Here is a 15,850-nt window from a genome sequence, read left to right on the forward strand (position 1 = left end):
GACCGTCCCAGATCGTGTGTGTGTGTGTGTGAGTGATTTTGACCGTCCCAGATCACACGGCTGGTGTGTGCAAGAAGCGAACTTCCTGCCGATGGTGTTCACCGGTGATACAGCCAGTGTGTCCACTGAGGGCTGTTGATCAGGTGACAGGGAGGGAGAGAGACACGGAGTTGAAGGAGCAGACAAGAGGCAGGCCAGAGTTGTCCACAACTGATTTCGCCAGTCATTTTCATCAAAGGATTGTTCTCCGCAAGCACCGTGAGTTCTATGAGTTTTTCAACAATGAAGTGTTCCGTGAGTGAATGATCTAGTGCGAAACACCTTTTGTGAAGGGATACTGCAGAGGCGTGTGTGTGTGTGTGTGTGTGTGTGTGTGTGCAGTTCTTAATTTCTTAACGCAATGCACAGCTTGATCAATTTACACACAAATGCTTGCAGCACATGTGTGTGTTATGTGCACTGACGCTTGCATACACGCACGTGCACACAATACACGCACATGCACGTACACACACACACACACACACACACACACACACACACACACAGTTGTAGGTTAATACTTGTTGATATGCATATACATATTCTCTCCCCCCCGCTCCCCCACCCCCACCATGACATCTCATTCAATATACACCACAATCTCTTTAGACTTTATCTTATAACTGAATAATCTACCTTCCCTCTGATACATAACATGAACACTTTTTTACACTAATATTCACATGCACTCCCTTTCCTTTATCCACTACTTGACTCCTTTCACTTATAGTGAATAGACGTTAAACTGAAGATAAAACACACACAGGAAAAAAAATTCCTTTCGTCCTTTTTAAGGTACAGAGGGTTGCGTTTAGATGACAGAGCTTGACGTTCAGAGGAAAGAGTGTTAAGCCTCAGAGGAAAGTATTACGTTCAGAGGAAAGAGTATTTGGCCTCAGAGGAAAGTATTACGTTCAGAGGAAAGAGTATTTGGCCTCAGAGGAAAGTATTACGTTCAGAGGAAAGAGTGTTAGGCCTCAGAGGAAAGTATTACGTTCAGAGGAAAGTGTATAAGGTTCATAGGATAGAGTTTTACATTCAGAGGAAGGATAGAGTTTTATGTTCAGAGGATAGAGTATTACCGGCGTTCAGAGGAAAGAGTTTATTGCGTTCAGAGCATAGAATATAACGTTCTACGTTAAGAGAATAGAGTTTTAGGTTCAGAGGATAGAGTATTACGTTCTACGTTCAGAGGAAAGAGTATTACGTTCAGATGATAGAGTATTACGTTCAGATGATAGAGTATTACATTCAGAGGATAGAGTATTACGTTCTACGTTAAAGAGGATAGAGTTTTACGTTCAGAGGAAAGAGTATTGGGTTCAGAGGAAAGAGTATTACGTTCAGAGTAAAGAGTATTACGTTCAGAGGATAGAGTATTACGTTCAGAGGATAGTTTTACGTTCAGAGGATAGAGTATTAGGTTCAGAGGAAAGATAATTACGTTCAGAGGATAGTTTTACGTTCAGAGGGTAGAGTATTACGTCCAGAGGATAGTTTTACGTTCAGAGGATAGAGTATTACGTTCTACGTTCAGAGGAAAGAGTATGACGTTCAGAGGAAAGAGTATTACGTTGAGAGGATAGTTTTACGTTCAGAGGATAGAATATTACGTTCAACGTTCAGAGGATAGAGTATTACGTTCAGAGGATAGAGTATTACGTTCAGAGGATAATTTTACGTTCAGAGGATAGAGTATTACGTTCTACGTTCAGAGGATAGAGTATTACGTTCAGAGGAAAGAGTATTACGTTCAGAGGATAGAGTACTACGTTCAGAGGATAGTTTTACGTTCAGAGGATGGTTTTACTTTCAGAGGATAGAGTATTACGTTCAGAGGATAGAGTATTACGTTCAAAGGATTACGTTTTAAACGATAAATACACTTACACATTTGTAGTTGAAATTTATCAAGTTTTCGTATCCCTAAATTTCACATTCATACAGTAAAAGTTCAACAGTACAGACACACACATACACACACGCACAAAGACAGACACACAGAGACAGAGACAGAGAGAAACACAGACATACACACACAGACACACACACGCACACACGCACACACACACATCCCACCGCCACACCTAATTTTATAAAGATACATATAAAAATACTTTGAAATACACATGGAAGCTAATTTAAGTGTGTTAACAAACACTCATGTATCGACTGCAGCACAAAATTCTCAAAATTGTGCACTCTTTCAAAGCTTTTAACTGTCTAGGAAATAATGACAAAAAACACCTCTTACATTGGTATAGTCTTTGAAAGTAGAACTACGATGCTGGAATTATTATTTTAATTTCAAAGTTATAATGCTTCTGTAAGACTTTTGCAATGTATATCAATTAATGATTCAAAGCAAAAGTTCTCTCAATTTTGCACACATTAGTCTGCAAAATTTGAAACATGACATGGAACGAAAAAAGCGTTGATAAATCAGTTCTTGTGGTGCACTATTACAATGAGTACATTCCATGATGAAACGAAATTCACCTCCTGTCAGTGACAAATAACATTTAGGCGATATGTTTCACTACTCAGTGTGTCGATTTCTGTCCGTAGCTCGCCATTACTGCAGCGGAATTTGATATGTATATGAACAAACAGATCAAGTAAAAAGGGTAAAATGTTGACGTGTGTGAACATAGAGATCAAGTAAAAAGGGTAAAATGTTGACGTGTATGAACATAGAGATCAAGTAAAAAGGGTAAAATGTTGACGTGTATGAACATAGAGATCAAGCAAAAAGGGTAAAATGTTGACGTGTGTGAACATAGAGATGAAGCAAAAAGGGTAAAATGTTGACGTGTATGAACATAGAGATCAAGTAAAAAGAGTCAAAAGTTGACGTGTGTGAACATAGAGATCAAGTAAAAAGGGTAAAATGTTGACGTGTATGAACATAGAGATCAAGTAAAAAGAGTCAAAAGTTGACGTGTATGAATATAGAGATCAAGTAAAAAGGGTAAAATGTTGACATGTATGAACAAACAGATCAAGTAAAAAGGGTAAAATGTTGACGTGTATGAACAAACAGATCAAGTAAAAAGGGTAAAATGTTGACGTGTATGAACATAGAGATCAAGTAAAAAGGGTAAAATGTTGACGTGTGTGAACATAGAGATCAAGTAAAAAGGGTAAAATGTTGACGTGTGTGAACATAGAGATCAAGTAAAAAGGGTAAAATGTTGACGTGTGTGAACATAGAGATCAAGTAAAAAGGGTAAAATGTTGACGTGTATGAACATAGAGATCAAGTAAAAAGAGTCAAAAGTTGACGTGTATGAATATAGAGATCAAGTAAAAAGGGTAACATGTTGACGTGTATGAACAAACAGATCAAGTAAAAAGAGTCAAAAGTGGACGTGTCTGAACAAACAGATCAAGTAAAAAGGGTAAAATGTTGACGTGTATGAACATAGAGATCAAGTAAAAAGAGTCAAAAGTTGACGTGTCTGAACAAACAGATCAAGTAAAAAGGGTAAAATGTTGACGTGTATGAACATAGAGATCAAGTAAAAAGGGTAAAATGTTGACGTGTATGAACATAGAGATCAAGTAAAAAGAGTCAAAAGTGGACGTGTCTGAACAAACAGATCAAGTAAAAAGGGTAAAATGTTGACGTGTATGAACATAGAGATCAAGTAAAAAGAGTCAAAAGTTGACTTGTATAAACAGAGATCAAGTAAACAGGGTAAAATGTTGACGTGTGTGAACATAGAGATCAAGTAAAAAGAGTAAAATGTTGACGTGTATGAACAAAGAGATCAAGTAAAAAGTCAAAAGTTGGCGTGTATGAACATAGAGATCAAGTAAAAAGGGTAAAATGTTGACGTGTATGAACATAGAGATCAAGTAAACAGGGTAAAATGTTGACGTGTATGAACATAGAGATCAAGTAAAAAGAGTCAAAAGTTGACGTGTATGAACATAGAGATCAAGTAAAAAGGGTAAAATGTTGACGTGTATGAACATAGAGATCAAGTAAAAAGGGTAAAATGTTGACGTGTATGAACGTAGAGATCAAGTAAAAAGAGTCAAAAGTTGACGTGTATGATCATAGAGATCAAGTAAAAAGGGAAATGTTGACGTGTATGAACATAGAGATCAAGTAAAAAGGGTAAAATGTTGACGTGTATGAACATAGAGATCAAGTAAAAAGAGTAAAATGTTGACGTGTATGAACATATAGATGAAGTAAAAAGTCAAAAGTTGGCGTGTATGAACATAGAGATCAAGTAAAAAGGGTAAAATGTTGACGTGTATGAACATAGAGATCAAGTAAAAAGAGTCAAAAGTTGACGTGTATGAACATAGAGATCAAGTAAAAAGGGTAAAATGTTGACGTGTGTGAACATAGAGATCAAGTAAAAAGGGTAAAATGTTGACGTGTATGAACATAGAGATCAAGTAAACAGGGTAAAATGTTGACGTGTATGAACATAGAGATCAAGTAAAAAGAGTCAAAAGTTGACTTGTATAAACAGAGATCAAGTAAACAGGGTAAAATGTTGACGTGTGTGAACATAGAGATCAAGTAAAAAGAGTAAAATGTTGACGTGTATGAACAAAGAGATCAAGTAAAAAGTCAAAAGTTGGCGTGTATGAACATAGAGATCAAGTAAAAAGGGTAAAATGTTGACGTGTATGAACATAGAGATCAAGTAAACAGGGTAAAATGTTGACGTGTATGAACATAGAGATCAAGTAAAAAGAGTCAAAAGTTGACGTGTATGAACATAGAGATCAAGTAAAAAGGGTAAAATGTTGACGTGTATGAACATAGAGATCAAGTAAAAAGGGTAAACTGTTGACGTGTATGAACGTAGAGATCAAGTAAAAAGAGTCAAAAGTTGACGTGTATGAACATAGAGATCAAGTAAAAAGGGAAATGTTGACGTGTATGAACATAGAGATCAAGTAAAAAGGGTAAAATGTTGACGTGTATGAACATAGAGATCAAGTAAAAAGAGTAAAATGTTGACGTGTATGAACATATAGATGAAGTAAAAAGTCAAAAGTTGGCGTGTATGAACATAGAGATCAAGTAAAAAGGGTAAAATGTTGACGTGTATGAACATAGAGATCAAGTAAAAAGAGTCAAAAGTTGACGTGTATGAACATAGAGATCAAGTAAAAAGGGTAAAATGTTGACGTGTGTGAACATAGAGATCAAGTAAAAAGGGTAAAATGTTGACGTGTATGAACATAGAGATCAAGTAAACAGGGTAAAATGTTGACGTGTATGAACATAGAGATCAAGTAAAAAGGGTAAAATGTTGACGTGTATGAACGTAGAGATCAAGTAAAAAGAGTCAAAAGTTGACGTGTATGATCATAGAGATCAAGTAAAAAGGGAAATGTTGACGTGTATGAACATAGAGATCAAGTAAAAAGGGTAAAATGTTGACGTGTATGAACATAGAGATCAAGTAAAAAGAGTAAAATGTTGACGTGTATGAACATATAGATGAAGTAAAAAGTCAAAAGTTGACGTGTGTGAACATAGAGATCAAGTAAACAGGGTAAAATGTTGACGTTTATGAACAAACATATCAAGTAAAAAGGGTAAAATGTTGACGTGTGTGAACATAGAGATCAAGTAAAAAGGGTAAAATGTTGACGTGTGTGAACATAGAGATCAAGTAAAAAGGGTAAAATGTTGACGTGTGTGAACATAGAGATCAAGTAAAAAGGGTAAAATGTTGACGTGTGTGAACATAGAGATCAAGTAAAAAGGGTAAAATGTTGACGTGTATGAACATAGAGATCAAGTAAAAAGGGTAAAATGTTGACGTGTATGAACATAGAGATCAAGTAAAAAGGGTAAAATGTTGACGTGTGTGAACATAGAGATCAAGTAAAAAGGGTAAAATGTTGACGTGTATGAACATAGATATCAAGTAAAAAGGGTAAAATGTTGACGTGTGTGAACATAGAGATCAAGTAAAAAGGGTAAAATGTTGACGTGTGTGAACATAGAGATCAAGTAAAAAGGGTAAAATGTTGACGTGTATGAACATAGAGATCAAGTAAAAAGGGTAAAATGTTGACGTGTATGAACATAGAGATCAAGTAAAAAGGGTAAAATGTTGACGTGTATGAACAAACAGATCAAGTAAAAAGGGTAAAATGTTGACGTGTGTGAACATAGAGATCAAGTAAAAAGGGTAAAATGTTGACGTGTGTGAACATAGAGATCAAGTAAACGGGGTAAAATGTTGACGTGTATGATCATAGAGATCAAGTAAAAAGGGTAAAATGTTGACGTGTATGAACATAGAGATCAAGTAAAAAGGGTAAAATGTTGACGTGTATGAACATAGAGATCAAGTAAAAAGGGTAAAATGTTGACGTGTATGAACATAGAGATCAAGTAAAAAGGTAAAATGTTGACGTGTATGAACATAGAGATCAAGTAAAAAGGGTAAAATGTTGACGTGTGTGAACATAGAGATCAAGTAAAAAGGGTAAAATGTTGACGTGTATGAACATAGAGATCAAGTAAAAAGGGTAAAATGTTGACGTGTATGAACATAGAGATCAAGTAAAAAGGGTAAAATGTTGACGTGTGTGAACATAGAGATCAAGTAAAAAGGGTAAAATGTTGACGTGTATGATCATAGAGATCAAGTAAAAAGGGTAAAATGTTGACGTGTATGATCATAGAGATCAAGTAAAAAGGGTAAAATGTTGACGTGTATGAACATAGAGATCAAGTAAAAAGGGCAAAATGTTGACGTGTATGAACATAGAGATCAAGTAAAAAGGGTAAAATGTTGACGTGTGTGAACATAGAGATCAAGTAAAAAGGGCAAAATGTTGACGTGTGTGAACATAGAGATCAAGTAAAAAGGGCAAAATGTTGACGTGTGTGAACATAGAGATCAAGTAAAAAGGGCAAAATGTTGACGTGTGTGAACATAGAGATCAAGTAAAAAGGGTAAAATGTTGACGTGTGTGAACATAGAGATCAAGTAAAAAGGGTAAAATGTTGACGTGTGTGAACATAGAGATCAAGTAAAAAGGGCAAAATGTTGACGTGTGTGAACATAGAGATCAAGTAAAAAGGGCAAAATGTTGACGTGTATGAACATAGAGATCAAGTAAAAAGGGTAAAATGTTGACGTGTGTGAAGATAGAGATCAAGTAAAAAGGGTAAAATGTTGATTTGTATGAACATAGAGATCAAGTAAAAAGGGTAAAATGTTGACGTGTGTGAACATAGAGATCAAGTAAAAAGGGTAAAATGTTGACGTGTGTGAACATAGAGATCAAGTAAAAAGGGTAAAATGTTGACGTGTGTGAAGATAGAGATCAAGTAAAAAGGGTAAAATGTTGACGTGTGTGAACATAGAGATCAAGTAAAAAGGGTAAAATGTTGACGTGTGTGAACATAGAGATCAAGTAAAAAGGGTAAACTGTTGACGTGTGTGAACATAGAGATCAAGTAAAAAGGGTAAACTGTTGACGTGTGTGAACATAGAGATCAAGTAAAAAGGGTAAACTGTTGACGTGTGTGAACATAGAGATCAAGTAAAAAGGGTAAAATGTTGACGTGTGTGAACATAGAGATCAAGTAAAAAGGGTAAAATGTTGACGTGTGTGAACATAGAGATCAAGTAAAAAGGGTAAAATGTTGACGTGTGTGAACATAGAGATCAAGTAAAAAGGGTAAAATGTTGACGTGTGTGAACATAGAGATCAAGTAAAAAGGGTAAAATGTTGACGTGTGTGAAGATAGAGATCAAGTAAAAAGGGTAAAATGTTGACGTGTGTGAAGATAGAGATCAAGTAAAAAGGGTAAAATGTTGACGTGTGTGAAGATAGAGATCAAGTAAAAAGGGTAAAATGTTGACGTGTGTGAAGATAGAGATCAAGTAAAAAAGGGTAAAATGTTGACGTGTGTGAAGATAGAGATCAAGTAAAAAGGGTAAAATGTTGACGTGTGTGAAGATAGAGATCAAGTAAAAAGGGTAAAATGTTGACGTGTGTGAAGATAGAGATCAAGTAAAAAGGGTAAAATGTTGACGTGTGTGAACATAGAGATCAAGTAAAAAGGGTAAAATGTTGACGTGTGTGAACATAGAGATCAAGTAAAAAGGGTAAAATGTTGACGTGTGTGAACATAGAGATCAAGTAAAAAGGGTAAAATGTTGACGTGTGTGAAGATAGAGATCAAGTAAAAAGGGTAAAATGTTGACGTGTGTGAACATAGAGATCAAGTAAAAAGGGTAAAATGTTGACGTGTGTGAACATAGAGATCAAGTAAAAAGGGTAAAATGTTGACGTGTGTGAAGATAGAGATCAAGTAAAAAGGGTAAAATGTTGACGTGTGTGAACATAGAGATCAAGTAAAAAGGGTAAAATGTTGACGTGTGTGAACATAGAGATCAAGTAAAAAGGGTAAAATGTTGACGTGTGTGAACATAGAGATCAAGTAAAAAGGGTAAAATGTTGACGTGTGTGAACATAGAGATCAAGTAAAAAGGGTAAAATGTTGACGTGTGTGAACATAGAGATCAAGTAAAAAGGGTAAAATGTTGACGTGTGTGAAGATAGAGATCAAGTAAAAAGGGTAAAATGTTGACGTGTGTGAAGATAGAGATCAAGTAAAAAGGGTAAAATGTTGACGTGTGTGAACATAGAGATCAAGTAAAAAAAGGGTAAAATGTTGACGTGTGTGAACATAGAGATCAAGTAAAAAGGGTAAAATGTTGACGTGTGTGAACATAGAGATCAAGTAAAAAGGGTAAAATGTTGACGTGTGTGAACATAGAGATCAAGTAAAAAGGGTAAAATGTTGACGTGTGTGAACATAGAGATCAAGTAAAAAGGGTAAAATGTTGACGTGTGTGAACATAGAGATCAAGTAAAAAGGGTAAAATGTTGACGTGTGTGAACATAGAGATCAAGTAAAAAGGGTAAAATGTTGACGTGTGTGAACATAGAGATCAAGTAAAAAGGGTAAAATGTTGACGTGTGTGAACATAGAGATCAAGTAAAAAGGGTAAAATGTTGACGTGTGTGAACATAGAGATCAAGGAAAAAGGGTAAAATGTTGACGTGTATGAACATAGAGATCAAGTAAAAAGGGTAAAATGTTGACGTGTGTGAACATAGAGATCAAGTAAACAGGGTAAAATGTTGACGTGTGTGAACATAGAGATCAAGTAAACAGGGTAAAATGTTGACGTGTGTGAACATAGAGATCAAGTAAACAGGGTAAAATGTTGACGTGTGTGAACATAGAGATCAAGTAAAAAGGGTAAAATGTTGACGTGTATGAACATAGAGATCAAGTAAAAAGGGTAAAATGTTGACGTGTATGAACATAGAGATCAAGTAAAAAGGGTAAAATGTTGACGTGTATGAACATAGAGATCAAGTAAAAAGGGTAAAATGTTGACGTGTGTGAACATAGAGATCAAGTAAACAGGGTAAAATGTTGATAGCCAAACCTTTATAACAAGACACAGCAAGAGAGGCAAGGCCTTCAAGACTCACTTGTGATACACTTAAAAAAAAAAAAAAAAAAAAAAAAAAAGAGATCTAGTCGTTAAAATGTGTTCTGTATTTGTTATCGTAAAGCTTCGGGTTAAAAAAAAAAAAAAAAAAAAAAAATCCTAACCAGATTCGAACCCTGCGTGTTCGGGTGAGAAGAAACTGTCTTACCCATTACACTATCGTGGCTACCTAGCTGATGTTCTGAAATTTAGTATTTGAACATACCTTTTTTTTTTTTTAAAGGATACTTTTTTTAAAGGGCGATAAATCAATTGCGGTATTCGCAGTGAGAACGCTGTTTAAATCATATTATTCTGGTGTATCTTGGGCATTCAAAAAATCTTTAAGGGCAATAAAAAAAAAATTCTTTTTAAGTCCGCGGTAAAGGAGACGTGGCTATCGCCGCAATCACACTACAACATTTAGCCGTTTTCTCTAGATCTAGATAGATGTACAAGTTTAGTTACACCCGCCGGGAATGTAGTACAACACGGTGGATTCAATTTCTCTTTTATGTTCATTCTAGTTTTATAGTTTTATAGTTGATAGGAAAATTCAGTATTTTGTTAAACTAATAACATGTAGAGCCAAATACAAGTACTTCTAAACGTCGTAAGAAGTGAAAAGGACTTCATTTTGAGAAAAGTCAAGACTGGAAATTTTTTCGTTTCATCGTGATCAGTTCAAGGGTATTAACTCACATGGTGTATAATTTTTAACTGTGTGAATTCCGACTGATTCTGTGGATATTTTTATGGCAGTTTGGGGCATAATTCAGTAAGTGATGAGGCGTTCACAAATCTTTCTATGAATAAATATTTAATGGTCTCCTTCTTCAACTTTCCATCACATGTTATCGTGTATAAAACTGGTACAACATACACACATTTTACAGCCACACAGTAAAACTGGTACAACACACACATTTCACAGCCACACAGTAAAACTGATATAACATACACATTTCACAGCCACATAGTAAAACTGATATAACACACACATTTCACAGCCACACAGTAAAACTGGTACAACACACACATTTTACAGCCACACAGTAAAACTGGTACAACACACACATTTCACACACAGTAAAACTGGTACAACACACATATTTCACACACAGTAAGACTGGTACAACACACACATTTCACAGCCACACAGTAAAACTGGTACAACACACACATTTCACAGCCACACAGTAAAACTGGTACAACACACACATTTCACAGCCACACAGTAAAACTGGTACAACACACACATTTCACAGCCACACAGTAAAACTGGTACAACACACACATTTCACAGCCACACAGTAACACTGGTACAACACACACATTTCACAGCCACACAGTAAAACTGGTACAACACACACATTTCACAGCCACACAGTAAAACTGATATAACACACACATTTCACAGCCACACAGTAAAACTGGTACAACACACACATTTCACAGCCACACAGTAAAACTGGTACAACACACACATTTCACAGCCACACAGTAAAACTGGTACAACACACACATTTCACACACAGTAAAGCTGGTACAACACACACATTTCACAGCCACACAGTAAAACTGGTACAACACACACATTTCACAGCCACACAGTAAAACTGGTACAACACACACATTTCACAGACAGTAAAGCTGGTACAACACACACATTTCACAGCCACACAGTAAAACTGGGAAAGAGTTTTTTTGTGTCATTGCACAAGGATTCGGAACTCTCTGCCGTGCAGTTTGTGTCACTGTCGTGGAGTTTGTGTCACTGCCGTGCAGTTTGTGTCACTGTCGTACAGTTTGTGTCACTGTCGTGGAGTTTGTGTCACTGTCGTGGAGTTTGTCACTGTCGTACAGTTTGTGTCACTGTCGTACAGTTTGTGTCACTGTCGTGCAGTTTGTGTCACTGTCGTACAGTTTGTGTCACTGTCGTGCAGTTTGTGTCACTGTCGTGCAGTTTGTGTCACTATCGTTTGAGTCACTGTCGTGCAGTTTGTGTCACTGTCGTGGAGTTTGTGTCACTGTCGTGCAGTTTGTGTCACTGTCGTTTGAGTCACTGTCGTGGAGTTTGTGTCACTGTCGTGGAGTTTGTGTCACTGTCGTGGAGTTTGTGTCACTGTCGTACAGTTTGTGTCACTGTCGTTTGAGTCACTGTCGTGAAGTTTGTGTCACTGTCGTGGAGTTTGTGTCACTGTCGTACAGTTTGTGTCACTGTCGTACAGTTTGTGTCACTGTCGTGGAGTTTGAGTCACTGTCGTACAGTTTGTGTCACTGTCGTTTGTGTCACTGTCGTACAGTTTGTGTCACTGTCGTACAGTTTGTGTTACTGCCGTGCAGTTTGTGTCACTGTCGTACAGTTTGTGTCACTGTCGTACAGTTTGTGTTACTGCCGTGCAGTTTGTGTCACTGTCGTGGAGTTTGTGTCACTGTCGTACAGTTTGTGTCACTGTCGTGGAGTTTGTGTCACTGTCGTACAGTTTGTGTCACTGTCGTACATTTTGTGTCACTGTCGTACAGTTTGTGTCACTGTCGTTTGAGTCACTGTCGTACAGTTTGTGTCACTGTCGTTTGAGTCACTGTCGTACAGTTTGTGTCACTGTCGTTTGAGTCACTGTCGTACAGTTTGTGTCACTGTCGTGGAGTTTGTGTCACTGTCGTACAGTTTGTGTCACTGTCGTGGAGTTTGTGTCACTGCCGTGAAGTTTGTGTCACTATCGTACAGTTTGTGTCACTGTCGTACAGTTTGTGTCACTGTCGTACAGTTTGTGTCACTGCCGTGCAGTTTGTGTCACTGTCGTGGAGTTTGTGTCACTGTCGTGGAGTTTGTGTCACTGTCGTGGAGTTTGTGTTTGTGTCACTGTCGTGGAGTTTGTGTCACTGTCGTACAGTTTGTGTCACTGTCGTGGAGTTTGTGTCACTGTCGTACAGTTTGTGTCACTGTCGTGGAGTTTGTGTCACTGTCGTACAGTTTGTGTCACTGTCGTGAAGTTTGTGTCACTGTCGTGAAGTTTGTGTCACTGTCGTACAGTTTGTGTCACTGTCGTGGAGTTTGTGTCACTGTCGTGAAGTTTGTGTCACTGTCGTGGAGTTTGTGTCACTGTCGTACAGTTTGTGTCACTGTCGTGGAGTTTGTGTCACTGTCGTGAAGTTTGTGTCACTGTCGTGGAGTTTGTGTCACTATCGTACAGTTTGTGTCACTGTCGTACAGTTTGTGTCACTGTCGTACAGTTTGTGTTACTGCCGTGCAGTTTGTGTCACTGTCGTGGAGTTTGTGTCACTGTCGTGGAGTTTGTGTTTGTGTCACTGTCGTACAGTTTGTGTCACTGTCGTACAGTTTGTGTCACTGTCGTACAGTTTGTGTCACTGTCGTGGAGTTTGTGTCACTGTCGTACAGTTTGTGTCACTGTCGTACAGTTTGTGTCACTGTCGTGCAGTTTGTGTCACTGTCGTTTGAGTCACTGTCGTGGAGTTTGTGTCACTGTCGTGGAGTTTGTGTCACTGTCGTGCAGTTTGTGTCACTGTCGTACAGTTTGTGTCACTGTCGTGGAGTTTGTGTCACTGTCGTGGAGTTTGTCACTGTCGTACAGTTTGTGTCACTGTCGTACAGTTTGTGTCACTGTCGTGCAGTTTGTGTCACTGTCGTACAGTTTGTGTCACTGTCGTGCAGTTTGTGTCACTGTCGTGCAGTTTGTGTCACTGTCGTTTGAGTCACTGTCGTGGAGTTTGTGTCACTGTCGTGGAGTTTGTGTCACTGTCGTGCAGTTTGTGTCACTGTCGTTTGAGTCACTGTCGTGGAGTTTGTGTCACTGTCGTGGAGTTTGTGTCACTGTCGTGGAGTTTGTGTCACTGTCGTACAGTTTGTGTCACTGTCGTTTGAGTCACTGTCGTGGAGTTTGTGTCACTGTCGTGGAGTTTGTGTCACTGTCGTGCAGTTTGTGTCACTGTCGTACAGTTTGTGTCACTGTCGTACAGTTTGTGTCACTGTCGTTTGAGTCACTGTCGTACAGTTTGTGTCACTGTCGTGGAGTTTGTGTCACTGTCGTACAGTTTGTGTCACTGTCGTACAGTTTGTGTCACTGTCGTGGAGTTTGAGTCACTGTCGTACAGTTTGTGTCACTGTCGTTTGTGTCACTGTCGTACAGTTTGTGTCACTGTCGTACAGTTTGTGTCACTGTCGTGGAGTTTGTGTCACTGTCGTACAGTTTGTGTCACTGCCGTGCAGTTTGTGTCACTGTCGTGGAGTTTGTGTCACTGTCGTGGAGTTTGTGTCACTGTCGTACAGTTTGTGTCACTGTCGTACAGTTTGTGTCACTGTCGTACAGTTTGTGTCACTGCCGTGCAGTTTGTGTCACTGTCGTGGAGTTTGTGTCACTGTCGTGGAGTTTGTGTCACTGTCGTGGAGTTTGTGTTTGTGTCACTGTCGTGGAGTTTGTGTCACTGTCGTACAGTTTGTGTCACTGTCGTGGAGTTTGTGTCACTGTCGTACAGTTTGTGTCACTGTCGTGGAGTTTGTGTCACTGTCGTACAGTTTGTGTCACTGTCGTGAAGTTTGTGTCACTGTCGTGAAGTTTGTGTCACTGTCGTACAGTTTGTGTCACTGTCGTGGAGTTTGTGTCACTGTCGTGAAGTTTGTGTCACTGTCGTGGAGTTTGTGTCACTGTCGTACAGTTTGTGTCACTGTCGTGGAGTTTGTGTCACTGTCGTGAAGTTTGTGTCACTGTCGTGGAGTTTGTGTCACTATCGTACAGTTTGTGTCACTGTCGTACAGTTTGTGTCACTGTCGTACAGTTTGTGTTACTGCCGTGCAGTTTGTGTCACTGTCGTGGAGTTTGTGTCACTGTCGTGGAGTTTGTGTTTGTGTCACTGTCGTACAGTTTGTGTCACTGTCGTACAGTTTGTGTCACTGTCGTGGAGTTTGTGTCACTGTCGTACAGTTTGTGTCACTGTCGTACAGTTTGTGTCACTGTCGTGCAGTTTGTGTCACTGTCGTTTGAGTCACTGTCGTGGAGTTTGTGTCACTGTCGTGGAGTTTGTGTCACTGTCGTGCAGTTTGTGTCACTGTCGTACAGTTTGTGTCACTGTCGTGGAGTTTGTGTCACTGTCGTGGAGTTTGTCACTGTCGTACAGTTTGTGTCACTGTCGTACAGTTTGTGTCACTGTCGTGCAGTTTGTGTCACTGTCGTACAGTTTGTGTCACTGTCGTGCAGTTTGTGTCACTGTCGTGCAGTTTGTGTCACTGTCGTTTGAGTCACTGTCGTGGAGTTTGTGTCACTGTCGTGGAGTTTGTGTCACTGTCGTGCAGTTTGTGTCACTGTCGTTTGAGTCACTGTCGTGGAGTTTGTGTCACTGTCGTGGAGTTTGTGTCACTGTCGTGGAGTTTGTGTCACTGTCGTACAGTTTGTGTCACTGTCGTTTGAGTCACTGTCGTGGAGTTTGTGTCACTGTCGTGGAGTTTGTGTCACTGTCGTGCAGTTTGTGTCACTGTCGTACAGTTTGTGTCACTGTCGTACAGTTTGTGTCACTGTCGTTTGAGTCACTGTCGTACAGTTTGTGTCACTGTCGTGGAGTTTGTGTCACTGTCGTACAGTTTGTGTCACTGTCGTACAGTTTGTGTCACTGTCGTGGAGTTTGAGTCACTGTCGTACAGTTTGTGTCACTGTCGTTTGTGTCACTGTCGTACAGTTTGTGTCACTGTCGTACAGTTTGTGTCACTGTCGTACAGTTTGTGTTACTGCCGTGCAGTTTGTGTCACTGTCGTACAGTTTGTGTCACTGTCGTACAGTTTGTGTCACTGTCGTGGAGTTTGTGTCACTGTCGTACAGTTTGTGTCACTGTCGTGCAGTTTGTGTCACTGTCGTACAGTTTGTGTCACTGTCGTACAGTTTGTGTCACTGTCGTTTGAGTCACTGTCGTACAGTTTGTGTCACTGTCGTTTGAGTCACTGTCGTACAGTTTGTGTCACTGTCGTTTGAGTCACTGTCGTACAGTTTGTGTCACTGTCGTGGAGTTTGTGTCACTGTCGTACAGTTTGTGTCACTGTCGTGGAGTTTGTGTCACTGCCGTGAAGTTTGTGTCACTATCGTACAGTTTGTGTCACTGTCGTACAGTTTGTGTCACTGTCGTACAGTTTGTGTTACTGCCGTGCAGTTTGTGTCACTGTCGTGGAGTTTGTGTCACTGTCGTGGAGTTTGTGTCACTGTCGTGGAGTTTGTGTTTGTGTCACTGTCGTGGAGTTTGTGTCACTGTCGTACAGTTTGTGTCACTGTCGTGGAGTTTGTGTCACTGTC

The 15,850-nt window shown here is 39.1% G+C and overlaps 1 protein-coding gene across 2 annotated transcripts in view; it reads left to right on the plus strand.

Annotated features, from left to right (window-relative positions):
* LOC143291561 (uncharacterized) overlaps positions 1-15,850 on the plus strand; it is a 160,648-nt gene continuing 144,798 nt past the window's right edge. Inside the window, exon 1 of one of the 2 annotated variants that reach the window (XM_076601473.1) lies at positions 1-258. The gene's annotated coding sequence lies outside the window, so the exon portion shown is untranslated. The remainder of the gene's footprint in view (positions 259-15,850) is intronic. The other variant, XM_076601474.1, reaches the window with a different exon arrangement.

Source organism: Babylonia areolata, chromosome 17 (genome assembly GCF_041734735.1).
Source record: "Babylonia areolata isolate BAREFJ2019XMU chromosome 17, ASM4173473v1, whole genome shotgun sequence".
Lineage (NCBI taxonomy): Eukaryota > Metazoa > Mollusca > Gastropoda > Neogastropoda > Buccinidae > Babylonia > Babylonia areolata.